The sequence below is a fragment of the Aegilops tauschii genome, chromosome 3 (assembly GCF_002575655.3).
Source record: "Aegilops tauschii subsp. strangulata cultivar AL8/78 chromosome 3, Aet v6.0, whole genome shotgun sequence".
NCBI classification, from domain to species: Eukaryota; Viridiplantae; Streptophyta; class Magnoliopsida; order Poales; family Poaceae; genus Aegilops; species Aegilops tauschii.
In genome coordinates this window covers 560,070,671-560,083,746 of record NC_053037.3, presented here as the reverse complement: position 1 = coordinate 560,083,746, position 13,076 = coordinate 560,070,671, and positions in this window count along the sequence as shown.

Sequence of the window (13,076 nt, the reverse complement as noted above, 5' to 3'; positions counted from 1 at the left end):
AAGGAAATCAAGCATCTGAATGAATCTGGTGGATTACCTGCAGCCGCCGAGCTAGGGGTCTGGTTTGGGGCAGCCGCCGAGCTGGAGATCGGGTTTGCACTACTAGGGAAAAGCCTATACACAGAGGTATAGCAGTAGCGCTGGTTAAAATAGGGCGCTACTGCTACTTAGTAGTAGCGTTTTTAAATGAACCGCGCTACTGCTACTACTTTAGCAGTAGCGCATTCTACCAAACGGCGCTGCTGCTATATTTGTACTGGGCGCAGATGGCTAGCCCCACTTAGCAGTAGCCGTACCACTGACCAGCGCTACTGCTACGGCCTGTAGCAGTAGCGCGTTTCCCTGAAACGCGCTACTACTTACTTACCTTATCCTAGAGCCGTTCACCCTCTCACACTCACTCCCTCTCACTCGCTCTCGCCGCGCGGAACCCGTACGTCGTCCCCTGCCGCTGCGCTGCTCCTCGCCGAGGTACTCCCTCCTCCCTCCTCCGGCCGCCCTCCTCCCACCGCCCCTCTCCCTCGTCCTCCTCCAGCCGCCCCCTCCCTCCTCCTCCTCCGGCCGCCCCCTCCCCCTCCACCCCCCGCCCCCTCCCTCCTCCTCCAGCGGCCCCTCCCCCTCCACCCCCGCCCCCTCCCTCCTCCTCCTCCGGCCACCCCCTCTTCCCCTCCTCCTCTGACTGGCCTCGTCCCCCTCCTCCTCTCTCCTTCCTCCTCCCTTCCCCTCCTCCCTCCATCTCTTTTTTTTTTCTGTTTTTCACTGTATTTTTTTACTATTGTATAATGTAGTTTTTTTACTGTTTTTAGTAAGTGTTTAAAATAATTAGTAAGTAAATTAATAAACTAGTTGAACTAGTTTAGTTTTAGTAAGAACTAGTTGAATTAATAGAACTAATGTATTTTTAGTAAGAAAATTAATATAACTAGTTGAACTAGTTTATTTTTAGAAAGAACTAGTTTATTTCTATTTATAGTAAGTTTATATTTAGTAAGAATTAGTTAAATTAATAGAACTAGTTGAACATGTCACATTTGTTGTTATTTTTTAGTTTAAGCAATTATTCCCGCATCAACGTCAACGATGCCTATCCCGCATCCTCGTCGTCGATACCCGTCGTTTGCTAGGCTTTTAGTTGTATTAGTGATGTTATATGTATGATACTATTTGGGATGTATTAGTGATAACTTATAGGGTTTTTGTTTTTGCAGAAATCAAGGAGCCCCTCCATCATCCGCGCCGTCGTCCCCGTCACCGACCCACTCCGACCTCGAGGTGAGACCAGCCAAATCTCCATGTCAATATGAGTCCTATAAGATATGATGTAGATAAAAACATGTATATCTTGTGTTGCTCAAATAGGATATGTGGTTGCCCAAGTGGCCGGTCATGTTCAGGTTATACCTCCGAGTGGCCTATGTTTTGCCGGAGTGTTGATTAATTTCCGTTCCGGCAAATTTCAGGCGCTCGATATTTCCTTTTTTAGCAAAGGTCATGCCAGATTTTTCCGTGAATTCTGGCATGACTTATGCTAGAATATGTAGGAAATATCGAGTCGCCTAGATTTTCTCGGAAAATAATTAAACGACATTTCGACAGACCGATAGTCAACCCGTGATGAATAATAATGATCTAATTTAGGTTTTTAGTACATATATTTAATTGTACAAGTTTAATTTTGAATTATGAACGTAGGAAATGTCGTACTCGGACGACGAAAGTCTCCCGGGGGAGTGCAGCTGGTGCCACGACGATTGAGGTATGTGCGACAGGCCTCACCTGGACGAAGATCGGCGCTTCAGCATTAAGCTCGAGGAGACCTTCGATGTTGAAACGATAGGCAACGACGACAAGTGTTTTTTCGTAATTAAGTATGACTTCAACTATTTCAACGTGTAATTTTCATCTTTTACAATTCGAGTTGCTTATCCCATGCCATGCAAGACCCTATGTCTTGGAGAGGATGGATTTTGAAGACCATGAAAATTTCGAAACAAAGAAAATTCACCTAAGGACTCATCATGGTATGGCTTTTGAAGTAAATCTGTATAATTCTGAGAGCGTATCCCATTTTGGTTGCCCGGGTTGGGAAGCTCTTTGCAAGATGTATGATTTTCAAGAGGGTATGTTTGTCACCATGGATCTTGGTGATCCTGACATCGACCAAGACAATTTGGACATTTGGGTCCTTATTGATACGCTTCCAATTCTACCGCTATGTGAGTTCCTCAAACATAGTTATTAAGTAATTTATATTGTTTATTTCAAAATGGTTGACAGCTTATTTCCATTGATAGCTTACTTTCATTCTTCAAAGAATGTGCGGAAGATGGTAGACAGAACCAACTACACAGATGGCTCTGAGTTAACTTATCAGGAGAAAAGTCATCTGGTCACATATTGCACTGATCTTGAGAATTACAATGCCTTTTCTCGAACTCCTCCAAATTATGGTCAATACATGCCACTAGTGCACGTGTTGAACCGCAATAACTTCCAAGGAGATTCCCTGGTAAGATTTTTTACTATTATGACATCCGTGCATCTTTTGCATACTTCTAAAACTAGTACATCATTGCTAACTATGAAGTTATTACTATGTTTTTCAACAGAAAATCCCGATGGATTGTGTGCCTCATTTGATGTATCAGAATGGTCGCCTTGATGTTTTGAACATACAGCCAGGCCATCCTACGAATCTCACCTATCCATACCGGATTTCTAAAACCGGTGAACACATGATAATCAAAGAATGGAAAAAATGTATGGACAGTCGTAAGGAGGTTCTTGGAAGCAACATTGTGCGAAAGGAAAGAATTGGAGACAGGATAATCGCCATTCTCCATAATGGAGAGTCAGGGGCTATCTTGTTTTATGCTATTTTACCTAAGATAATATAGTAGGTCCTAAGAGAATGTAGTAGGTCCTATGAGGTACAATATGTTTATGAGAGTTGATGATGAGTATACAGTTGTGATTATGTCTAGTGACCAACTTGTATGTGATGTCTCATTGATGAAAACGATGATCATGAGGAGGTGTTATATGACAATGATGTATTATGATGATAAGTTGTTAATAATATGATGATGATGATGATGATATATTATATCATTGGGTGAAAGAACCGTGGACTAGTTTCAAGTGGATGTCCATCCACTTGAAACTAGTCCACGGTTCTTTCTCCTAGTGGTGTAATAACTCATTATGATGTAAAATCATTCTCTAAATTGCTGCGGTATGAAAACTTGTATAAAGGTGTATGAATACAACATGAAATAAAAAAGAAATACGGAATAATAGTAGTAGCGCGTGCTAGGAGAAGCGCTACTACTAATTACCAGTAGCGCTCATAGTACAAAGCGCTACTAGTAAGTCGATATAGCAGTAGCGTGGTCCAACCCACACTACTGCTAACCTTTAGCTGTAGCGCCTTACTAGTAGCGCTGCACCCCGCACTACTGATAGGCTTTAAACACGCACTACTGCTAGGGTTTTCCCTGGTAGTGTTGGGGCAGCCGCCGAGCTGGAGGTCGGGTTTGGGGCAGCCAGCGACCTGGGGGTCGGGGTGGGGGTTGCCGGCGACCTGACCATCCCGTCCGATCGGGGTCGAGGGGATCGACGAGTGTTGATTGGGAACAAATATTTTGCTTGATGGGGTTGGCAGCTCCATAATTAATAGAAGCATCAAATTAGTCATCCAACTTGGGAAGATCAAGAACACACAAACAAGTAATGAACAGAGGCTCGGAGCAGTGATGTAATAGCTAGCATCAGAAAATGTAGGGTAAAACGAACAAAAAGCAGCAGAACCACATGCTAGTTTGCTGATGTGTAATTAAGCATAGAGAACATTAAGCAGTCTGATGGAACCAACAGGTGGCATCAGAACAAAACTAAAGCATATTAACTATATGTGCACTGGTATGTAATTTAGCACATGTAACATGTTCACTGCTAGAAGTATGGCCCTACAGGTGCAAGCAGAATAACGCGTCTCATGAAAAACTTAATGATGCCCTAAAGAAATTCAAAGGTGCGGTGGTTATGCTAGGAAAGTGAACGTAGGCACCGACCGTTGGATAATAGTACCTGATTCTCGGCGGCGTATGGGTATCGTTGTCATACTTGATAGCTAAGGATCGTCGATGGTGCTCGTGTTGCGGTTGAGTTTGGGCCGGCTGTCGCTGAAGCGGCTCCGGTGCTACGGTTGCGGCACCTGTCGACATACAAGAAAGCTCATCTGTGGTAAGTGAACAGTTACACGATAAAGAGAAAAACCGAAGGAGTACAAATCGAAATAACCTGATGAGGCTGCGGCGTCGGTAAAGCAGGGCCGGTGGAGTTGAATATGGCGTCCGTGGAGCGGGTCCGGTGCAGTGGACGAACGCTTCGGCGGGCGCGTTGTACAGTGCTTTCGGTGAGGCGGATCTGTTGTGGCGGACGAGGCCTTGTATGAAGGGCCAGCGAAGGGGCGGACGAGGGAGTCAGTGAAGGGTCTACGCTGTGGTGGACGAGGGCGCCAGTTAAGCAAATCCGGTGCGGTGGACCATGATGGCGGTCAAGGAGATCTGGAGCGGTGGACAAGCCAGTTGCTGAAGCGGCTCCGGTGAAGTGTTGAGTTGGCAGTTGGGGGTTCCAAGGTGCGGAAGGTAGATCCGGCGGGGTGTGAGGTCCACCGCTGTGGCGGAGGACTAGATTCGGCGGCTTGCCGTGGTTGGGGGGTCGGGGAGGGGCTCTGGGGAAGAATGTTGGGGGCAAAGAGGGGAAAACAATGGAGTTACCAAAGCGGCCCTTTTCCGTTCATGTGGCAGGGGTAAAACAGGAATATCGCAGGGCTAAACTTTCGGGCGCGTGATATTTCGATGTGAGCGGGAAGTTTGAAAGCTTTTGGCGCCTAAAATTATAAGTATTCTGCTCTCGTACGGCCGACTATGATATCATGGCCGACAATTTGTTTGTTTTGCACGCAAAAAAAATGTGCAAGTTTTGAAAATCAGTGTCTCCAATTCGAAACTTAGATTGTCCATTCAATTCAAATATGGATCATTGAGCTACTACAAGCAAATACCATCATACGGTCCAATTCAAATGAAATTCCAAATGTGTTTATCCTAAATATGATGACAAAAGCAAAAATGTGTATGTGTATGAATAAAGTGGATGATTATAAAGTTTGAACATGCTCGTATGTGTATATCTCTAGGTTTGATATATGAATTTGAAATCATGAAATCCCGGCTTAAAAAATGTACCTCCGTTTAAATGAATTACAAAAGCTAATGATGGAGTCGAATTCCAAAATTCCAATCTTAGGTTTGTAATTCTGGTACATCAAGGTATATCACGCATGTTCAAAAGTATCGTTATCTCATAGTACAAACTGTGAAACAAATTGATCAACCATGAGTGCACAATATCTCAATTACGCTAAAGTCCCTCAAATATAGACACCTCACTCTTTATCTGAAGTCAACCCCCCCCACCACACACACACACATAGAGAAGTCGTTCTCTCCCCCAAACACCAACACACGAGCACATTAACACCCCTCTCACTTGTAAAGTCCGGACCCCAACATAGGTCTCTACCACTTTGTCTCTCGGGCATGCACACATCTCTTCCCTCACTCTCTAGGTCTCCCGCTATCTCTCTTACCCAAGCACACGCACTATGTAGAGTGTATATTTCCCATACACACAAAACGTCGCCCCCAAACATCTATCTCCCTAGTCATGTGGTTCTCGCGCACTCACCTCACACACCACCCCCACTGCAAACAAGCACACTTTGTCTCCTTGCGCACCACTCTCCTCTTTCTATCTCTCCCATATGCGGACCCTCCCCAGCTCCTTCCCTGTATACATATATGTCGTGACTCTTTGCATAGCTCCCTAATGTATAATCGTTCTCGATTTCGCACATTATTCTCTACACCATCTATTCTAGATCTCTCATGAAGTCCCTATCACACACACGATGACTCGCGTCCCTTGCGTCTCCGTTCATAGGCCAATTTCGGACAACATCAACATTGTCTCCCTATCTATACGCCATTTATGGACACAAACGACCCCTCTCTCCCCCTCTCTTCCTCTCTCTCTCTGTCACTAGCTCTCTCTTTCTCTCGCTCTCACACCCCTCTCCCACACACACACTCGATGTCTCTTCCAAATAGTCTGCTCCCCCCGCCTGCACCCGTGCTATCTCGCTACTACACATGTCACACCATTCCCCCTTCCCTTATACTAGGTTTACATCATCAGTGGTCTCTCTACTCCACATACACTCTCTCCCTCTCACACACAAACGCATGCACAAACACACACAGACACGCACAAACACCCATTTATCTGGATCCTCATCTCTCCTCATGTCCGCATGTGTATCTCACACACTCACTCTCTAATTATGTATATGTGTCTCCACGTTACACAACACAAAACCCCATGTACATGTCTCTCTCTATCCTCCACACACATAGACACAAAGAATCTGTTATCATTGCCTCAGTCTCTAACATATCACACATGCACACTCTCTCTCTCTCTCTCACAAACACGCTCAACAAGGGTTTCCCCGTGAATAACTTACCGTCTATTCATCAACAGTCATGGCAGTACGGCGAACACGAGACGTGAAAAAGAATAAATCTACACGTGCTTAGACCACCTAGTATGACTACTAGGACTAGAGCAAGCCAAAAAGCGCGCCGCCGTCACCCCCTCCTTGTCGGCGACGGGAAAATCTTTGTTTTACACAGTCGAGAAGTCATTGTGCTAAGGCCCCACATGCCGAGGCGTTGAATAGAATGTCGATGCTAGTTTACGGAAGCAAGTATCGATAATACGTTTGTATCTCCATACTTATATTTCTTCTCTTATAAAAAACCGAGTTGGTGATGATGGTACGTGTGCCATCTTGCAATATAGACCGTCCGATCTATATCTGACGGATGGAAATTAAATTAAAAGATACCCACACCCCTCTCCACATTTGCAGACAAGGCCTTCCCTTGTTCATCCTTATCTCCAACAAACCTCATTGTTGACCAATTAAGAAAGGAAGCCTCTGGAACAAACTGGCCTGGTGGCCGCTGCCGGCGTCGTCAATCCCCATGCCTCCGCTCAGTCCGACCACCAACCACCACCACACCCCACTCCTCTTCACCTTATCTCATATTTCTCGAGATATCATTAGTTTTTACACATGGGATTACTCCCGCGAGGGTCAATCACAACAAGTGTTTTATAAAAAAAATGCATCTTGATGTTCCGTGCAATGCACGGATCTTGCTAGTACTCCTACACAAGACTAAGTTGGTGATGCTGGTGTGTCTGCCATCCGTCGTTTCTGACCATTAGATCTACATCTAATGATTGTGAGGTAAGTTGTTGCCTTTTCTCACCAACATCCCACTTGTCTACCAATTTGCAGAAAAACCCATAATTAGTATCTTAAAACCAACCACATCCCTCCCTGACCTCACCAAAACAGCCCAAGGAATATATTCTAATTGAAACATAATATATCTCTAGTGACATATGTATATCAAAATTAGAGTGTTTTGTACCAAGTTTGTGAATAAGTATTATTCTAATTATGATTCGTTGCAACGGACATGAACATTGCTAGTATTTCCAACCATGCATTTTTTTCCTAGTATTCCATAGTTTCGAGTTTTCCATCAAGATATTAGTCGCTCATGGTTGATATTTACTTTCAATCATGTACACATATGCACTATGTAACTAGCCTTGCTTATTGGCTTCCAAAGCTTAACTTTCACTCCTACTTACAATATGTAGAGTATTTAACAAAAATCTACCACTTTCAACCAGCCCTAGGAAGAATCTATTGTACAAAAAATAGTAAAAACATACCCAAAATTTCTTAATCCACGCCAAAAACTACCTAGTACTCCTACCGATTAGGTTCGTTTAAATCCCATTTATGACAGGGTTGGCCCACACGTCCGTGCTGAGAGGCAGCTTAAACCAACACATTTTGTTTGACCGTTGACACGAGGGACCCACATCTGACCTTCTATCATGTTATTCCCCCTCAAATCATTATTTTTCCTGAACATTACTTCAAATAGTACTGATGCGTGTTCGTCGGTGGCGCCGATGATGAGCGAGTTGGCCGCCGCTCCGCCGGACGGGCCGGACGCCGCGCTGGCCTCCGCACGGGTTGGCAGGCTGGCCCGAGCGTGACTCACGAGCGAGCAAGCCGCCGCGCTGGCCTTCGCTCGAGCCAGATGGCTGGCTTTAGCGCGGCGCGCGTGAGCAAGCCACCGCGCTACCGTGCCAATCTAGCTAGCAAACCTTGCAGACAAGCAGCTGGACGGAGCTATCTTGGCTAGCTAGCGGCCGCGAGCGCCGAACGGAGCTGGCATCCGGGCTGCCGCCACATGGGCTCCGCACCGCCGGTGGTTTTGACCTCGCCTTCTGCCGGCGGCGGTAGCTGCGTCCCATGGTCGAGGATGACTAGGTGGCGGGCCGGAGGTAGGAGGTCACTCAAGGATTTTTGTTGGTAAGAGCATGTACAATGGTTGATAAGGTAGTCTTATCTTAAGTCTGGCACATATGCAAGTGGTAGTAGTTTCTTGGCATTTTAGTGGTTTCTTGCATTATTAGAGCAAGTACAATAGAGCTGAGTCAGCGGGCTATAAGAAATAAACTAGTATATTTCTGCTTAGTTGGAGGAAAGAGAAGAGGAGAGAGAAGGTAAGCGTGCTCTTCATGAAGAGCCAGCTCTAGCACGTGCTCCTGGGCACTTTGTGAGAATCAGAAGTGGGCCACATAATAAAAAAGTAGTACACTCTTTTGATCTATTATTGTACATGTTGGCTATAAGATGGGCTGTAGATGACATGGCACTGGCTTATAGCCAGCAGCTGGCTATACTATTAACCATTAGGGGTTTCTTGTAAGGAACAATGTACGTACTACTACTACTAGCGACAAAAGGCGATTCTAGGTTGTGTTGTACTCCAACGAGTACTACTAGTGGCCGCGGGAGTGTATACCTCGTTTTGTGGGTTCGATCCCGGCCGAACGCACGACAGCCTTTTAAAAAAAAATAGTACTACTACACTTCGCTGCGAGCCAATATCTTACACGGGTAGTTTGAGTTTTGAAGTCAAACGGACGTGCGGCCCCACAATCTGGGTGCACTGGACAACCTAGCCACGTGAACGGGTTTTCCTTCCCAGCATCCCGTGGCTCGCGTGCTCGCCCTAGCCGCACCTCGCTTGCAGCTTCTAGCTAGTAGCATATTTAAACTAGCGCCTCCCAATTAAGCCCGAGGAGCCGGAAAAGCCTGGCGGGGCATTGGAAACTGTGCAATATGGCTCTGTACGTAAGGTGCTCTACTACTACTCTGTAGCTTGTGGCGTTGCACGCATGGACTTCACTCCATTATCGGCTCTACTATAAAAGAAATTCCTCTTGACGTGTTTTTTTTGAAACGGAGGCAAAAGCTTTACTTCATCTCATTCATAAAGAAGGAACTACTAACAAAGTTCGACGAGATCCATTACACCTCCACAAATGGAAGAGAAAAGCCTAGTCTCGCTGTATCAAATAACTCAAATGTTCTGCCCCCGCAGTAACCATCGCTGATAAACAGGCTGCTAGTGTGTGCGTGAGAGGAGCGGCTGAGTAGGCCAGCTACGTGAGAGGAGCGGCTGAATAGAGCACCGAGAGTACCCACTAGGCCACTACGCAGGTGTACTTCCCCTGCATTGATAGTACAGCGATGGTTCTAGAGAACAGTAGTACCCTCCACTTCCAACTGTAGCTCCTTGGCCCTGAGATTCAAGAGTTCAAAACTGGTGCACTATACTAGACTAGACTAGAAGTACAGTACATCGCACTACTAGTTGAGAAAAGTAGTACTAGTACTGCTACAGTACGAGTACGTACTCCTCCGTCACATAATGTAAGACGTTTTTTGACACTAGTTGGCGTGTACAAAAAATGGCAAAAACATACCCAAAATTTCTTAATCCACGCCAAAAACTACTACCTAGTGCCAAAAATTTCTTACTAGTGCTATTATTTACAGTATAATGCAATCCGATAACGTTCCATAATGCTAGTACTAGTAGTAAATAATAGCCTCACCCCATCGCTGAGGAACGATCTATAGTTGGAAGGGACGAGGCCCTGCGGTTACTACGCTCTTATCTCCACCTCGCCAATTCCCCTCCCCCCGAAGAGAAGGCAGTTCATCACTGCACCCATGGATTCGCCAGGCGGTTCTCCTCCTCGTCGGGGCTGGGAGACCTTGGACGATGATCCTCTGGGAGAAATCGCACGCCGCTCCGACGTCCTCACCGCCGCAAGACTCGCTGCTTCCTGCACCAACTTTTTCAAGACGCTGCTTAAACAGGCTTGGGAAAAGGCCATGCTTGTTGGTCTTCCATGCGTCCTCGAGGAGAAGGTTCTTAATTGGGACAATCCTTCAAACAGTCCACCGCTCCCTGGCCATGGTTGCACATTGACTCCGCTAGAGTTGCCGATGTTGAGAGGTAGTCGGATTTTGTCCGATGAGCAGGTCAGTAATGGAGTTTGATCATGTAGTACTTAGTTATTCCATTTCCATCCCGTAATTTCTCCGCTGCCCACCGTCTTATATATAGGTCAGGGTCGGTGCCAACGAAGATTGGCTGACATACCTCCGGCTGGATACCACCATCATTTTGCACAACATCCATAGCAGTGCGGCCGTTCCGGTAGACCCCTTCTCCACCATTGGGATCGGCCTTCCGGACTGGCTGGGCTTGAATACGTATGATGATGCCTACATGAGATTGAAGAAGATAGCAATTGTGGACCCGCCGACAACGACGCGGCTACGACAATTACTATCTCATCGCGGTGTTCGACATAAGGATTGCTATCAATGTAAGAGGCAGTAACGGTAGAGGCTGGCGCATGTTGGCGGCGACAGATTTGTACCCCTACACGTTCGAAGACGCCGTGCGCCATCTAGGCCGCATCTTCGCGGTGACAAGCCAGGGGACTTGTTTCATCTGGTTGCCATCCTACGGTACGGGAGATTACAAACGGAATGCACAAACCATCATTTGCATCCCTAACGGTACTCCATTATTTTGCAGGGACCAGTCATCCCCCGATCAAAATAAGATCGCCGATCCTGGATGTGCATTTGCATCCACGATTTGGTCTAACCTGGAACCCTGTAGCTGACTTTGGCATATTGGGATCAACTATCTTAGCAGTCGTTACCCATGGTACCACTGATGTGCAACATGGTCACACAATCTACCATGATCGGACCGTCACCATCTATCGAGGTATTCCATTTTTTAACCCTCTCGCCTTCTCTTTCATTGTTGTACTAGTAGTATACATTGTAGTACTAGTAGGAGTACTTTTTACCTTGGAGGACGCGTATAGCTAGCTAGGCCCTTGAAGACTTGAACCCACTAGCTGCCACCATTTTGTTTTTCCATGTCTTACTATCTCATCCATGTAGCCAAGAGTGGCTATATATAATAAGCCGGTTATTTTACTTCCTCTATACCGGAGTAGTACTATTTGCTGCACAGTATTACTGACCGCCATATTTGAGCACAAAATTATTATGCATGGACCTTGACTATGTACGTCACCATGTGTCCAGATCTGGGATGCCGCGTGTACCAGATGAACGGCGCCGAGTTCGACCCTCGTGATGCTACGTGGGTGCCGAGGAACACTCTTCGAGAGTACTCGCTTTTCATCGGGGACAGCTACCCCATTGTGAATCGGATGCCACTTTCCGTGCACGACACGGAAGACCTGCTGTTCATGAAGCATAGTTGCGTCTTCAGTACGCACCACCGGATGAACGTCATGTTGGGACACGCTATCCCTGTTTATGCCGCTTCACTTGGATGAGTCTCCATCGTGTGGAACCGGACTAGAAAGCTGCGACAATGATTCCCGTTGCCCACCGCTATGGGTCGTGCCATCCATGAAGAACACCTGGGACTGGAACCTGGAGGAGGACATGTAGCCCATCTATAACGTGTAAGTGGAGTACGGTAATTGTGGACGGTAGTGCTGTGAATATATGTAGACTAGTCGTGCACAAATTTATCACATGAATTGGAGATGAACTTGTGTGGCATACTGGCATTTGTCCTTTAGTATTTATTACTAGTAAATGTGTTATGTGTACGTGCAACTTGTGTGGTTGTTGCACGGGCTCCAACACGCTCTTTGAGAAAAAAAGGTGGCACAGCTTTGGATATACGTGACGTGGCGGCATCATACAGTAGCATCGTTCGCTATAGTTGTAGTACACTCCTACTAGGACGACAACTCCTATAAAACCTTGCACTTGGCTCTTTGCCTCTTCGGGAGGTTCAACAGTTCGTACTCGTGTGAACCTTGCACTTGGCTCTTCACCTCTTCAGAAGGTCCAACAATGATGATACTACAGTACAATATGCTTCTGGCAATCTGACACCGATTGAACTGCTGCACGTCCACCGCGAGGGCGAGGGCGAGGGCGAGGGAGAGGGAGAGGGAGAGGGAGAGGGAGAGGGAGAGGGCGCTGTAGTCAAAACCCTCTCCTCGTCCTGCGAACCACCGCGCGCGTGGGCGAGGGAGAGGCGTAGTAAGCAAGCTTCTCCTCGTTCGGCGAGTTGACGGGACACATCAAAGCAGTACTAGTACTAGTAGTAGTAGTCCATACTGCGTCCTTTCCGATTTATATGGCTTAATTTGAAACGAGAAAATACACTGGTGGTCAACGTATGTAACAATACGCTCTTTACAGTCAGTACATATAGTTTTGCGGGGATTATATGATCACTAGCTCATCGTAGAGCACCGTATTGCACCCTACTGACCGGCCACATAGTCGACGTGGCACTTTGTTGACTGGTTAAATTGTCACCTGGTTTCTGGGTCCCACCTGTCAGTTGGCAGAGCAAAGAAATCAGTTAAACAAAACTTTACACAGGCGCGACACGAGTCCAACCCTTGCGCGTGAACCGCCCTGGCTGTGTATGTGAGTGCATGCACGTGTCCTCCCTCGGTCTTCCAACAAAGAGTGT